The following is a 12,818-nucleotide window of genomic DNA, read 5'->3' as shown; positions in this document are numbered from 1 at the left end:
CCATCCGGCACTCCAATACACCTGGATCATTTCCGACACTTCCCTACCATTCCTTGACCTCACCATCTACATCGCAGGGGACAGACTTCTGACCGACATACACAACAAACCAACTGACTCACATGGCTATCTGGATTACACGTCTTCCCACCCTGCCCCCTGTACAGACTCCATCCCCTTCTTCCAATTCCTCCGCCTACGCCGCATCTGTTCCCAAGATGAGACATTCCATACCAGGGCATCGGAAATGTCCTTGTTCTTCAGGGAACGGGGATTCCCCTCCACCACCATAGATGAGGCTCGCACCAGGGTCTCATCCATACCCCACAACACTGCTCTCTCTCCCCATCCCCGCACTCGCAACAAGGGCAGAGTCCCCCTGGTCCTCACCTTTCACCCTTCCAGTAGGACAGACCTCAATTCCCTCTCCTCTCCTGCCAGCCTTGTTCCTCGCGTTGTTATCATCTCCAGCTCCATCCTCTCATTCTGTGGGCTTTGGGGGACGAGCAGGGACCAAGAATCAAGAAAGTGAAGAATCTACATGATTTGGGGGTAGAATCCAGCCATCAATTATTTTATTTTACCCATTTGTTTTACAAATTTCTTATGGATTTTCTGATTAGATGCTCATGCTGTACCTGCATTCATGCATTAGAAATGGTAAACCTCAGTATTCAGACATATATAGTCATAAACAAATAAAAACTACTCCTAAGTTTACCCATGTCGAGAAATGTTTGGATTATCACCACCAATCAGATATGTAGGGTATCAAAATATTTATTTGTAAAGGTTGTAAACTGGTTAAATGCCACTTTACATTATACTTATACTTCCAACAAGTACATATGGGGCACCCACAGCACCACCAAAGATACTAGAGGAGCTCTACAATCTTTGAGCAGCACCTGAGGTGGATCAGGCCCTGGCGGCTTTCCCGCCTGTTCGGCACGTGCCGGGTTATCGGCGGGAGCGAGGAGCGCGGGCGGGGGCCGTTGGTGTGGCGTCGTCGAGACGACGGGTGTGTGTGTGTGTCCTCGGTAGATGCATTTCTTCGGTAGGTGCATGTTTGAAGCATTTTTTGTTTAAAAGACGATTGAAATGTTACTCACTTTCGCCGGGTGAGGAGGGAGGGGGAGACTCGCGCTGGCGCGATGCCACGCGGCCTGGCGCCCGTTAGAAGACGCCTCGACTCGGCGGTTTTAATTAATGGTCTGGCAACTGATGAAAGGAGCGCGGGGTGAGGCCTCTCTAATGTACTCTTAATCAACGCGGCATCTCGCCTTCAAACGGTCGCCTTTTGATTTGGAAGCAGCAGGAACTTCCCAGACCACTTCTGCCACCCCACCCACTTTCCAAGCTGGAGAGATTTCCCTCAGAAGATGCCACAGCCCCGCCAGCCGGGCTCCCCTTTGTTCAGTGCACCGGCATCAGGCACCATTCCACCATGTGGCGAGCTCCCATACTCGGATTAACCTCTTGGGTGGGTTTGGCCACCGCTTGCTGAGCGGGCAATTAATTACTACATTCAATTTTGCATCAAGAATTTAAATTTTGGCTTTTGACCCGACGTTGGTCCAGTGCTTCTGGTTCAGACCGTATTTCTTAACTGAAGAGCAGAAATAATACTTTAACTGCTGAGCAGGACAATTTTACTGCCCCAGAAGTTTTAATTATCTTCACTCAAGAGGTTCCTGGCATGTCAACAAAATTCTGAAACACTTCCTGGCAGCTTTACTTACTAAAGGGTATTGGGAAAAGTCTGGGGGCAGATCGCTCATTGCGCAGAGACATTTAAAAATTAGCGGAGGATAGGCTATGCGGGTGGGAGATGCCAAGATGTTGTATTTTTGACATCAAGTTCCCTGTATAGGACAATGCAATTCTTGCTTTGCTTCAGCACACAGAACATAGTAGGCATTTATTACAAAACAGATCAGTGTGTCCATATCTTCTATATTACTAAAACTGTTCTTGACCGGTTTTGGCTTTCTGTGCTGCGGTTTCCGAGAGAACGCCGCCACCTACGGCCGTCATTTTTGGCCACCTCGCTCAGAGCCCCCCTCCGCCGCACGTGTGCCGAGAATTTTTCCCGTCATGAAAATTGACAGAGATATTAATGTTTTTACAACAATCCCCATTCTCTCTGCTGCCCCTGCTGGAGGGAGGTAGAGGGACTATAAAACCAGGAAGTGGTGTGCCTCAATCAGAGCTCAAGCAGAGCTGAATGACACTGACAAATGTCTACAGCACTGTGAGTACCCTTAATTTGGTTTGAAAATGAAAATATGGTTAGAGGTAAAAAAGCACTGCCTGCAAATGGCTGTTTGGGTTGAAGTAAAAAGGCACTATCTCTCTCTTTCCCCCCCCCCCTCCCTCTCTTCTCTCTCCCCCTCTCTCCTCTCCCCCCCCCCCTCTCCTCTCCCCCCTCTCCTCTTCCCCCCCTCTCCTCTCCCCCCCTCTCCTCTCCCCCCCCTCTCCCCCCCCTCTTCTCTCCCCCCCCTCTCCTCTCCCCCCCCTCTCCTCTCCCCCCCCCTCTCCTCTCCCCCCCCTCTCCTCTCCCCACTCCCTCTCCCCCCCTCCCCCTCCCCCTCTCTCCTCTCCCCCCTCTCCCCCTCTCCCCCCCCCCCTCTCCCCCCCCTCCCCTCCCCCCCCCCCCCCCCCTCCCCCCTCCCTCTCCCCTCCCCCCTCCTCTCCCCCCCTCTCCTCTCTCCCCCCCCTCCCTCTCCTCTCCCCCCTCTCTCCTCTCCCCCCTCTCTCCTCTCCCCCCCTCTCCTCCCCTCCCCCCTCCCCTCCCCGTCCTCTCCTCCCCCCCCCCTCCCTCTCCTCCCCCCCTCTCCCTCTCCTCCCCCCTCCCTCCGTCCTCCCCCCCTCCCTCTCCTCCCCCCCCTCTCCTCTCCTCCCCCCCCTCTCCTCTCCTCCCCCCCTCTCCCCCCCTTCTCTCTCCCCTCCCTCCCCTCTCTCTCCCTCCCTCCCCCCCTCTCCCCCCTCCCCCCCCTCCTCCTCTCCTCCCCCCCCTCTCCTCTCCTCCCCCCCCTCTCCTCTCCTCCCCCCCTCTCCTCTCCTCCCTCCCCCCCTCTCCTCCCTCCCCCCCCTCTCCTCTCCTCTCCTCCCCCCCTCTCCTCTCCTCCCCCCCTCTCCTCTCCTCCCCTCGCCTCTCCTCTCCTCTCCTCTCCCCCCCCCCCCTCTCCTCTCCTCCCCCCTCCCCTCCTCCCCTCTCCCCCCCCCCCCCCCCCCCCCCCCTCTCCCTCCCCCCCTCTCCCCTCCCCCCCCCCCTCTCCTCTCCTCTCCCCCTCCTCTCCTCTCTGTCGTCCTCTCTCCTCCCCCCCCCCCCCCCCTCCCCTCCCCCCCTCTCCCCCCCCCCCCCCCCAATCCTCCCCCCCCTTCCCCCCCCCCCCCCTCCTCCCTCCCCCCCCCCCCTCTCCCTCCCCCCCTCTCCCCTCCCCCCCCTCTCCCCCCCCCCCCCCTTCCTCTCTCCCCCCCCCCTCTCCTCTCCCCCCCCCCTCTCCCCCCCCCCTCTCTCCTCCAAAATAGTGTACTGTACAGTATGTGGGCCCAACATTTGGATTCAAAGCTTTTTAATTGGATTTTGCTGACATTTAGTTTATAATCCCCTATTTTTTGCAATATTAGTTGCTCCACATTATGGTTTATTGTACACAATGTATGCATTGATCTTCAGAATGTAAGCATATTATGTATGCAGTTTTTCATAAAATGTTGCATGAGTATAGAAGGCTGTATTTTGATCAATTTAACAGGATTTTCTTTCACTTGTTTTTTATGCCGGCATGTACAGGTGCACAACCTTTTATCCGAAAGCCTTGGGACCAGACACTTTTCGTAATTCAGAATTTTTCGGCTTTCGGAATGGAAGATTTTTAGGGTAGATTTTAACGGCTGGCTCAGTGGTAGAGTGCTCGGCTCATATCCGCAAGGTCGCGAGTTTGCGCCTCGATTCCGGCAGTTACTCGATCGCGAGTTTGAGTCTTCAATGTAGTTTTTTCTTGCAGAATAGGAGAGAATAGGGAGGGTTAGGCTGGGATCATTCTCTGCGAGATGATCTTAGTGCGGGAGACAAGTGTAGGAGAGGTGTACTGACTGTGTGGGCAGAACTTTGGAAGTGATTGCCCACCATTCTCAAAAGCCGCTGTATCTCCCTGTCCCTCCAACTCCAGAGGAAGCCGCTGCCCGATGGGCCGCTACGGCGACAAGTGGCAGTTCGCCCACACAGCCCGAGCTGCGCCCCCTCATCCGCAACCCGGGTTCCTCTGGAGTTGGAGCGGGGCTGGGCTAGAGTTGTTGCTGGCTGTGAGTCTCTGGGATCTCCGTGCTTGCAGTGGGCCAGGGGGTCGGTGTCCCGGTGAGGGGGCGCTGCTCGGGCTGTGGGCGAACTGCCACTTGTCGCTGTAGCGGCGCATCGGGGAGCGGCTTCTGGTGGTCCTGACGTCTCTCAGCTCCTGTCCAGGGGGGTGGCCGGAGACGTCAGGACCAACAAGAACCCGCTCCCCGATGCGCTGCTACAGCGACAAGTGGCACTTCGCCCACAGCCCGAGCTGCGCCCCTCATCCGCAACCCGGGTTCCTCTGGAGTTGGAGCGGGGCTGGGCTAGAGTTGCTGCTGGCTGTGAGTCTCTGGGATCTCCGTGCTTGCAGTCGGTGTCCCGTTGGTCCTGACGTCTCCGGTCACCCCTCTGGACTGGAGCTGAGACTGGGAACTGTACCGCCCTTGCCCCCTCCCTCTGCAACTGCAAACAACCCCACAGTTCCCAGTCTCAGCTCCTGTACAGGGGGTGGCCGGAGACGTCACAGCCCGAGCTGCGCCCCCTCATCCGCAACCTCAAGACCAAGACGCATCTTGCACACCATCAGCTTCGGTCCCTACGGGGAGCGTGTTCCTCTGGAATTGGAACGGGGCTGGGCTGCTGCTGGCAGTGGGTCTCTGGGATCTCCGTGCTTGCAGTGGGCCTGGGGGCCGGAGTCCCGTTGGTCCTGACGTCTCCGGTGATTGGCACTAGCTCCGACGTGAAGACAGTGCAAAACCCCCACGCCGGTGCAATGGGCGGGGAGCTGGAGAGGGGAGGGAAGGGATCACACACATGGCCTGGAAGCAGAGGGGTGTAGGTGGGGTGAAACTGAAGGGAGCGACAATTTGCTGCTGCCTGCCCGCTGAGTTAAAAAGTTCTCATGCAAGACTCACGATACACTGTGTATCGTGAGTCTATGGGAACTTTTTAACTCAGCGGGCAGGCAGCAGCAGATTGTCAATTATTAACCCTCCCGCGCAATATACCCTCACCTTCTCTTTTATGAATGGGGATTTAGTTCCCCTTTCTTCGAGGACCGACCGGAGGTTCTCTGCGGGCCGCCCTCGGTGAACGTTTTCAAGGACCTTTCTTCAAGGACTGAAAAAATGTCGCTATTCGGAGGTTTTCGTTATTTGGAACTTCGGATAAAAGGTTGTGCACCTGCACATCCAAAGCAACACAATGGTTTGTAATTCAGATCTTGTTCTGTATCCAATGTCATGGATCATCTTGTATATAAGATTACAAGATAATTATTAATCAGGAGCTCATTCAGCCCAAGTCAACTTGTCTATCTAGTAGCAACCCACAATATGTACATAGCAAAATTCAAAGTTGCTGAAATTATTCCAAGGTTTTATCATTGTTTTTCTGTGTTGAATTGTACTCTTGCATGTTGATCATTGTTCAAATAAGGAATATTTTCCTGTTTATTAGAAAGGTGATTTGATGCAAAATTACAATACGATAAAAAAAGTCCAAGATATACCTTAGAACATAGAAAGATGGAACACAGGAACAGGCCCTTCAGCCCACAGTGTCTAAACTGAACCATAGGGGGATTGCACGTAAGGTCACCGGGTCATAGGGCTCGACGCACGGAGCTGCTAAATCCAACTGGAAGACATCCGTCACTTCCGGTATATGTTATTAATGCTAGAAACGCATACTTTCCTACCTGTTAAAAACCGCCAAAATATTGAATTTTTGCGCTGAAAAAAATTGTGGGAGTCGGGGTAAGTATGTGAGAGACATGTACCCAACTTTAGAATTCCAAACGTGAAGCGAAATTAAGGTAAAGAGAAGCGAGAACTGAAGGGACTACAGCAGCTAAAGTGCTTGGTAAACATTGAAAATATTGGGAATTATCGCGTTTGCTCACTGCATTTCATCTAGTAAGGCATTATTTGTGTTTTTTCTTGATTCCTTTGGTATCTAAAAATTCTCAGAAGTGATAAATCTGGCTGTAAATTTTTCTTCAGATGCGTTTTTCATTTTGTACGTAAAAACCCACGAGAACCATGGGTGATTTAAAAAAATTACAGCCAGATTTATCACTTCTGAAACTTTTTAGATGCCAAAGGAATCAAGAAAAAACATAAATAATGCCTTGCTATTGATGAAATGCAGTGACAAAACGGCCAATATTCGCCAAGCACTCTGGCTGTTATTGTCTCTTCAGCTCTCGCTTCTATCTGCCGTAATTTCTCCTCACGATTGGAATTCTGAAGTAGGCTAAATGTCTCACACGCTTATCCCGATTTCCATAATTATTTACAGCGCAAAAATTGACAATTTCAGTGGATTTTAACGGTCCCCCTACGCTGGAAACAATGGTAAGTGCCTACCTGCAGTTCATCGCGTGTAATCCATTTGGAGTAGCGTAGCAACAGTACGGGTCATGGGTCGTGACCCGACTGCCGTGAAACCTCCCTATACGCCAAACTCACCAACCTGCACATGATTCATATCCCTCCATATCCATATGTCTATGTCAGAGCCTCTCAAATGCCACTATTGTATTCTGCCTACACCCTACCCTGTTGGCCATGCCTTTCAGGCACCTATCATATATTCAGACTCCTTGTTAGTAGTATGTTTCATATTTCTTTGAATGCTGTTATTTTTCAGTTTCCTGATTATACAAAACCAGGTTTCAAGAGGTTTCAAAGGGAAATATAAAGCTACGTGAATGGTCAAGAACATGTCAGATGGAACGTAATGTAGATAAATTGTGAGGTCATCCGCTTTGCATAAAACTGAAAGTAAAATACTGCTTAGATGGAGACATTATGAAATATTGATGTTCCAACGGACTTGGCTGGCCTTGTACACCAATCAGTGAAAGCTAACATCTATCTATTCGGCATGCAGTCAGGAGGGCAAATGATATGTCCACATTTATCAAGAGAGGCTTTGAGTACTGGAGTGAAGAGGTCCTACTGAAATTATACGGACAGGGCAGTGTGCACCACTTTTTGCAATTTTCTTCGTTCCTTGGCATTCAAGTGGCCAAACCAGGGTGTGATGCTACCAGTTAATACAGGGGCCTTTAAACTTTTCAGTATGAGGGCCACGTTATATTTTTGGCACATTTTTGCAGGCCGTAGGAAAAAATAAAATGTCAGTTTTATAAATTTAATGTCTCTGTCTCTCTGTGTCCCTCACTGTTTTTCTCTCTGTCTCTCCCTGTGTCTCTTTCTCTCCCTGTGTCTCTTTCTCTCCCTGTGTCTCTTTCTCTCCCTGTGTCTCTTTCTCTCCCTGTGTCTCTTTCTCTCCCTGTCTCTCTCTGTCTCTCTCTGTCTCTCTCTGTCCCTCTCTGTCTCTGTCCCTCTCTCTCTGTCTCCTCTCTCTCTCTCTGTCCCTCTCTCTCTGTCCCTCTCTGTCTCTCACCGTCTACCTCTCTCTGTCCCCCTCTCTCTCTGTCCCCCCTCTCTCTCTGTCCCCCTCTCTCTCTGTCTCCCCTCTCTCTCTGTCCCCCTCTCTCTCTGTCCCCCCTCTCTCTCTGTCCCCCTATTTCTCTCTCTCTCTCTCTGTCTCTGTCCCCCCCTCTCTCTCTCCCCCCCCTCTCTCTCTGTCCCCCCCTCTCTCTCTGTCCCCCCCTCTCTCCCTCCCTCTCTCTCTCTCCCCTCTCTCTCTGTCCCTCTCTCTCTCTCTGTCCCTCTCTCTGTCTCTCATTCTGTACAATGTAGAGGATGTAACCTATCAAGGCGTCTTCACAGCATCTCCCAAACCTGTGATCTCATTGACCTAAATGAGAGAGGATGGAGACAAATGGAAATGTCACCTGTATGTTATTCTCCAAATCATTTACCATTACTTCATTGTTGGGTCAGAATATTAGAATTCCAAACTTAGAAACAATATGGAAGCACCTTCACTGCACCTTCACAGTCACAGCTTAAGGATAAAGGGGAAATCCTTTAAAACCGAGATGAGAAGAACTTTTTTCACGCAGAGAGTGGTGAATCTCTGGAACTCTCTGCCACAGAGGGTAGTTGAGGCCAGTTCATTGGCTATATTTAAGAGGGAGTTAGATGTGGCTCTTGTGGCTAAGGGGATCAGGGGGTATGGAGAGAAGGCAGGTATGGGATACTGAGTTGGATGATCAGCCATGATCATATTGAATGGCGGTGCAGGCTCGAAGGGCCGAATGGCCTACTCCTGCACCTAATTTCTATGTTTCTAAGAAAGATGACCTAGTGGTCTGAGTTCTGCTGTTGGATCTTGGACCTAAAATGTTTTTTCAATCTATTTTCATCTCATGGGTGCAATCTGACCAGCTGAGTATTTTCAGTATATTTTGTTTTAGTTTCAGATTTTCAGCATCTGCAGTCTTTAGATTTTCTTTTCAGTACTTTTGGGTAGAGTGCTTCCAGTGGAAGAAGGTAAATGGGCTGTCTCACTTGGGCGACCTAATCCGCGAGTTAAAAAGAGTGTCTTCGACCTTCCAGCTCAAGGGCACTCGCCTGGAAAGCCTCGAGCTGGATCGACCATCCACGAGGAAACCGCGAACTGGATCGACTGACCGCACCGCGGCACACACACACACACACACACACACACACACACACACACACACACACACACACACACACACACACACACACACACACACACACACACACACACACACACACACACACACACACACACACACACACACACACACACAACACACACACATTGCGAAGGCAGGGGGCCAGGAAAGTGGGGGAGCGGTGTCTGAAATTCACACCAGCTATGAAGATGAAGGTTAAACAGCTGCACAGTGACGGTAAGTCCTTTAGAGAGCGCAGAGGGAGAGAAGGGGGGGAGACATTTTTAAGAAGTTTAATAAAGTTTAGCGGGCATTTTACCTACCGATAGGTCTCCCTGAAAACTCCAATGACCCAATCAAAATGCCCGGTCAGTGAAGGAGATTACCTACGGCTGCCCTCGACTGCCTGTAACCAAATAGTGACCCCACTGCACTACGAGTTAAAAAGAGCCATGCCGACCAAATTTTACTTGTGGAAAAATTTTCAACATGCTGAAAAATTTTCCGCGACCTTGCTGAGGCCATGAGTATTCGGGAACTTCCCTCGAGCATGAAGGAGAGTTCCAGCAAACTCATAAGACCTAGGACCACGTGTCGACCATGCTGCGAGTTTGAAGGTCGAAGACACTCTTCTAAACTCGCAGATTAGGTCGTCCAAGTGGGACAGCCCTTTTAAGGAACTCTCAGTAAATTTGGGATGTTTGTTAAATCACATCTAAGCAGGAATCCCATGTTGCTGTCATTTTCATGGTATACTGACGATCTGTGCTAATAGTCCAGAAGAATCCAGATCTTAATTATAGCAATTGCAGATATTACTCCATTAGCTTGAATTTGAACTACCTTAACGGAATAACTTCAAATATTTAAATTGCTGAATGATTTCTGTAATCAACAGCAAATTTCCATATCCTATACCTTTTGACAGACATATGTTAATCAGCACAAATACAGACCAAGACTGATGAGAGTAAACTTGATCTCGCTTACGTTCTTTCATTGGGGCCCCAAAGAAGCTGAGAACAAAGTGCAATTAAGAGCCGCAACGGTATGTTTTCACTGCTATGCCTCTGATTCAATTAGTCAAATGTTGTTGCCAGGAAAAGAGGACATATCAGCAGAGTGGGATTTTAATGTTTTTTTAAGTATGTCTCTCCTGCAATACTTTTTGTACCAGATTGCTGTTATTATTAACTGAGCTACTTTGTTTCTGTTACTTTTAAGAATTATAAGTTTCAAACAACAGTTGGTTAATATACTTTGCTGTTGTACAGGACTTCTGTCCTTGTTGTTTTCTTTCTTCACAATTCTGTGTTGCTTAACAGAGTTATTTTTTAACTGATGAAATTCAATTAAAGGATACATTGATTTATGTAGTAAGAAATTAGTGTGTAGTTGTTAGTATTTGTAAATTGGTTAGCGTTATGGTTATAAAATTGTCACCAATGTTTGAGTCGGTTATTGAACCTTTACTTTATTGTGTCCCATGGTTAAGACTTCGCCCATTGCTTTAGCACCATCTGGAAAGTTATTTGTAGGACTTCTGGTAATTAAGCTTCATAGAAGTACTTTAGAAGGCATTTTAAATGTATTTGATACTTAATCTCTTTTTTAGGTGGAGGGGTGGAAAGGGGCAAAAGATTATTTTTCAGGCAATAAAACATCCAAGAGTAGGTTAAGGTTAAACAAAAGCAATCAAGTTTATGTATGTTATGCAAAGCATGTTGAGCATATCAATACTACTTATGGTACTGTTTCTGTGACTTTTGAAAGTGCAATAGGAAGGAATACAGAAAATAAATTCTAGCTCAACAAAGTTGCTATAGTTGATTAACAAGTAAGCAATTGCTATGTTTGAGGGGAAAAATCAGTGCCTGTGATTTGTATGATAATGGTGTAAAAGTGAAGTTGTTTGCTGATATTTCTAAACGGAGATTGTGGCAGTTGGACTCCCTTGCTGTGCAATTTTGAGAGAGAAAATAATTAAGTCTGGCTCATAGCAAAGTTAAAAGTAAATTCAAATAACACTCGATAGTCGACAAATTATATGTATTTTAACAGAATTAATATTTTATATATTTTTTCTCTGCTATATCATTTGTTGAATAGGTAATTTCAAGGCTTTGATGAGATCAATCGTGCACGTTAGATTTTGTTTTACTGATGTAAAAATTGTTACAACATTGTAAGAATATTAATTGCTGTAATTTCCATACTGATTTCATTTTGGCATATTGTACTATGATTTTCAAAAACTAATATCTGAAATAATTTGAAATCCTGGTAGTTTTTAACATCATTGTAATCGTATTATAGATATTTCCATTATTGAGTAATGCCACGGCAGTGTTTTGTCTTGATTTATTTCCATAATGCCATCAAAAAACTAGTAGGGGCACAGAATGTAGTCACTGTCTTGAATTAGTACAAATTATTTTACAATTTGATGAGCAAAACACATTTCCTCTTTTATTTTAATCACTTTTTTTCTTTAGCCACCAACATCATTGCTGGCCATGTTATCTCCTCCAAGTGAGCTGGATTCTACCAATTGAATGCATTTCATTTCTAATGTCCTTTGCTTTCACAACGTCTGTCTGCCTGTCTATCTTTCTATCCTGTCTATTATATCATGGAACTACTGCAAAACGCTACAAAATAGCACAACATTTTTTGCAGAATCTTACTCAACTTTTCCCCGTGGTCGTTAGTATCGAGTTTGTTCACATTTGATGTTATATTTCACAAGTTATTGATTCTTAAAGTTTAAAAAAAGTAAACTTTGAAAATACTAACTGCCTGTGAGTGGGAGACTTTTCTAGCAACTTCCAGTGATGATGTCACAATGGTGACTCACAGTCCACCAATCACAATGGGATCTAATTTACACAAACTGCCGTAAAGATTCTGAAAACAGAAAATGACATCACAATGAGATTTCAGCCACACGCTGGATTGAACATTCTATGAGAGTTGACGGAGTGGGGGATGGGAGTAGAAGAAATGTTATTTAAACATTGTCTTTAATGGGGGATGCGAAATGGGAGAGGTGAGGAAGGGAGTGACTGAGGGTAGGGAACAGGCAGGGGAGGAAGAAGTGACAGAGAGACAATGGGATCAGCTTCAAGGGGTTTAAGGAGAGTGAGATTTTTGCCACCCACTGGGAAGGATTGATTGGCTCAAGGGAGCGCCAACGCCAACCCAAAAGTCGAGTCCATTAATTGGCTCCAAGAAGCGCCGACTGCTCCCCCACGTGGGAAAGATTCATTGCCTCCAGAGAGCGCCGACGCCGACCCAAACGTTGAGTCAATTCATTGGTACCGGGAAGCGCCCGCTGCTCCCCCGCCCCTTGGGCAGGATTGATTGGCTCAAGGGAGCACCAACGCCGACCCAAAAGTCGAGTCCATTCATTGGCGCCCGGGACGCCGACTGCCCCCCCCCCCCCCCCCCCCCCCCCCAATGCAAAGGGAAGGAGAAAGTGCCCGGCGCTGACCAGTTTCCGTGGCGGTGTGCAGGGCGGCCATTGATGTGCTGGCCGTGGTTGTGCGCATGTGCAGGGGGTGGATGTGCAGGCCATGGCAGTGCGCATATGCAAGGGGGCAGGCCGTGCCGGCTGATGAGGAGCAAGCGGAGAGTGGAGAACTGGTGGTCCGGACACGGATACGGATGGCGGGTGGAGACGGAGAGTGACAGAGAGAGAGATAGAGAGGGGGGCACCACTCAGAGCTGAACGATTTGGTGTCCCAGGTGGTTGCCAAGCCAGGCAAAATGGCACGGCTTTTAGGTTGCCCGGCGGGACTTGAGGTGGCCATTGGCACCCTGGCAACCGTTAATTTCGAGCCTTGTGATTGAATACAGATTTCAAAAAAAATTATTTGTTCAATTTTTGTTTTGCCCTGGAGAAAGTAAAAACAATAATTGTTACAATTTTGATGTATATACTGCAAAGCGAAAGCCACTGCACTCTTATTT

The 12,818-nt window shown here is 48.3% G+C and overlaps 1 protein-coding gene across 1 annotated transcript in view; it reads left to right on the top strand.

Annotated features, from left to right (window-relative positions):
• The first annotated feature begins 819 nt into the window (after positions 1–819).
• plekhg4 (pleckstrin homology domain containing, family G (with RhoGef domain) member 4) overlaps positions 820–12,818 on the top strand; it is a 120,560-nt gene continuing 108,561 nt past the window's right edge. Inside the window, exon 1 of the mRNA XM_055648519.1 lies at positions 820–1,057. The gene's annotated coding sequence lies outside the window, so the exon portion shown is untranslated. The remainder of the gene's footprint in view (positions 1,058–12,818) is intronic.

Source organism: Leucoraja erinacea, chromosome 17 (assembly GCF_028641065.1).
Source record: "Leucoraja erinacea ecotype New England chromosome 17, Leri_hhj_1, whole genome shotgun sequence".
In the NCBI taxonomy this organism is placed as follows: Eukaryota; Metazoa; Chordata; class Chondrichthyes; order Rajiformes; family Rajidae; genus Leucoraja; species Leucoraja erinaceus.
Note: the sequence above shows the minus strand (reverse complement) of the source record. Positions and strands in the feature narration are given on the sequence as shown.